A 3,280-nucleotide genomic window follows, 5' to 3' on the forward strand; every position below is an offset into this window, starting at 1 on the left:
ATATATATATATATATATATATATACTTTATTTAAAAGCAGCAGAAATATAACAAAAAAACCGTTACTCTGAGTTTATATATATATATATATATATGCTCAAGTATTTTAAACCAGGATTTATTTTTATTTATTTGGCCCGATTATCGAGTCTCGCTCCACAACTGACACGTCCAAATCTTTCAGCCTGCTAGAGAGAGAGTGTGGTAGTTGTGTTGTTTAAATCGATGTTTAACATGGTTGGCTGAAAATAATAAATAAGGGGGGAAAAAAGGTTATGCTCAGTCTTGTTCACTCTTAACTACAATGCAGTTGTCAGTTGACACCTGTTCTAACTTGACTTCGCTTTAATATAATATATAAATAGGTAAACGTGTGCGTGTATGTGATTAATGATCAATGTTATGATGACACAACTCTATGAGCAATATTGATTTGTTTTGAAAATAACCATCTTTACATTGTTACATAGGGGTATTTTAATAAGGCTTTTTTAATTTACAGCGATATTGCCCGTTTTGTTTTTTTCATATATCATTACCACTTGACGCTGGTCTTTTTTTTTTAATGTTATTTCTATTATCATTCTCCCCTTGCTCCTTAAATTAGAAAAGCGTTGTTATTTAATTATCTCGTTCAATTGATGGTCCATGTGACCAGTAATTGGATTTAGATTTGGTAAGGCCTCCTCTAAGCTACATAAATAAAGCTTAGCGGAACCCTTCAAAAAATTATCACAACGTTTCACGAATTTGAAAACCTGCTTTTTAATTATTTTGATGCCTCCAGCTTGTTTTCACGAATTTGAAAACATGCTTTTTAATTATTTTGATGCCTCTAAGCTTGCTTAGCTTATATACCTAAACCCAGTATTACGAGTGACTAAGACGGAAACTAGGTAAAAAATAAAAACTACCTCTTCTCTTCGAAGCTCCCCTCTTTGTTGCTTTTAGTATATGCAGGCAAACTAACTGTATGTTAGTGTATGATATCGATTAAGCAATCGATCTACTGGTGGTATATTATGCACTAATAGAAGCACCGGTAATTAACGATTGTTTAATGTCAAGGTCAAACGTTTGATATTATTTTTTTTTTTTTTTAATTGTTTTCATCGTGGGTGGCTTATTGAATTTTTTAAAAGTCAGTTTCGAAGATATTTATTTTCCTTCATTTTTCAAGAATTATTTTTGTCAAACGAGTAAATTATATTTAATTCTCATTTTAATATGTCAGTTGAACTCGGCTTCTATATTAATTTATTCCGTCTCACACTGGTATCAAGCAATTTCACTGCTTCAAAATCGATTCAGTCTTCATACAAAAATATCTATCATTGATCGGACCTGCATTTTTATTTGTATGTACTTCTGTAATATATTGAAACCAAACGTATAGATTAGGATCAATCATATTTGATCGTTACTCTTGTATTCATTGATTCGTATGGTTTTTGCGACACTACTTTGAAATCTTGTTGACGTTTGAAATAATAACAGTGTAAGCATTTAATGTACTTACACTATTACTATTGTTATTAAATATTATTATGAAATAAGACCGTCCGTTTATATTATATATACGATTCGTGCTGTACTGTTACGCTAGTACTATTTATTGTTTGCCTATTATTGTTGCTATTGTAACTGTGAAAGCTATTATAGGGAATATATCTGCTAGCAATCTATTGTAGATTGTTTGGAGGAAGTAGCAGCGAACCTCACATTCAAATAAACAGTGAAGCATCTTGTGCACCTGATCAATGCATGTTGCTTGTTATCAGTCGTCGGTGCGTGGGATTTTCAAGGCAGCATGTTCAATCGTTTATTTTTAAACTACTATACCATTTTCGTTATAGTTGTTATGAATTGTATTCTATTCGTAATTCATTAACCAAGATCTTTCTTTTTCTAAATGTTTCACTGGTGTCTGAGGTATACATATTGTGTGTGTGTGTGTGTAATATTTCGCTTGAGGAGCAGGGGAAAAACAGGTTAAACAAGAAAAATCGATAATTAATCAATAGGTTTTACGGGGATTTACATTCAGTAAATTGATGTGAAGGAATTTTTTAAAACGGATAAATCGTATTATAGTGTTTCGTAAGACATAATAATATATTAACTATATCAAATTGTTGTCAAGGATTTTTACATAATGTACTTATACGAGATGTGTATATTAAAATATATCGTGTATATTTAGTAAATCGTGAGAAAAATGGGTATATTTCTAATGAATTAATGCTGCTCCTCCTGTTCAACCTGCTATACTGGTTGGCTGTTTTCTATTTTTATCAATGGCCTTTCATCGTATTTCAAGTTGCTCCCTCTCCCTTTTCTAATAGATTGATTTTCATTTGTTAGCCCCTTTTTATTTGTGCGGCTCCCTTTCCTTTGGTTGTAATCCCTTTTCTATTTTTCGAAGGATACAAATTCTGTAATTTGCAAACTAGCTGCAGTTTTGATGCTGATTTTTCTAGAATCGATTAATTTTGTAGATTTGATCCGTTTTTGTTTCTCGTATTATTACTCAACCAATTATAAAATCTGCTGAGAAAGTGAGAGATTATTATGGGGGAGTGCATGAATGGAAACGACCGGCTTTTCATCGTTGCTTTCGAATTGTGAATGACAAACAGGATGGATGGGAAATGAAATATGTTGGGATTTGTATCTTTTTGTTTCTTTCTATGGTATGTTATGGTTTTTATGTGATCTACTAAAGGTAATGTTGGGTGGGCTCAGAATAATGCCTTTATCAATAAAGGCATTATTCCAGCAGCACAACTCGGATATTAAAATGAAATTAGAGATTCTGCAAAAATAAAAAAATTATTTCCAATGGAACGAAAATATTTTTAGTTATTTATCTAATTGTTTTGTTCATCCTTTGAATAGTTAATAATTCAATTATGATTAAATCAATATATATATATATATATATATTATGAAAATAAATAGCACTACGGTTTCCTTTCAAATTATTGTACATCTTGTATGTTATATTTAAAATTAGGCCATAAACGTTGTGTCTATTCTATATTCTCTTAAGACCTGCTAGTAATTAAAATGGTTTTTAATGCCCTGCCTCCCAAAATAATTTTCTGGGAGCAAAGAAAACATCAAGGCAACTAGAAATAAATATTGTCTGCAAACATTGAAGTTTGTTATCGGAAAAGAAAAATAATGTTGAAAAGTTTGTTGCAACCAACTTCAATTTCTCCGGAAATAGTCCTTCGTCAATTCATTTCCCATTAAATATTTCTAGAATTGCGATTT

General features: G+C 31.0%; 1 protein-coding gene across 1 annotated transcript in view; it reads left to right on the top strand.

The window, feature by feature from the left end:
• Positions 1–3,280, top strand: part of LOC106870692 (UBA-like domain-containing protein 1) — a 34,277-nt gene that overhangs the window by 1,281 nt on the left and 29,716 nt on the right. The gene's annotated exons all lie outside the window — the stretch shown is intronic.

This window comes from Octopus bimaculoides, chromosome 17 (genome assembly GCF_001194135.2).
Source record: "Octopus bimaculoides isolate UCB-OBI-ISO-001 chromosome 17, ASM119413v2, whole genome shotgun sequence".
Classification (NCBI taxonomy): Eukaryota; Metazoa; Mollusca; class Cephalopoda; order Octopoda; family Octopodidae; genus Octopus; species Octopus bimaculoides.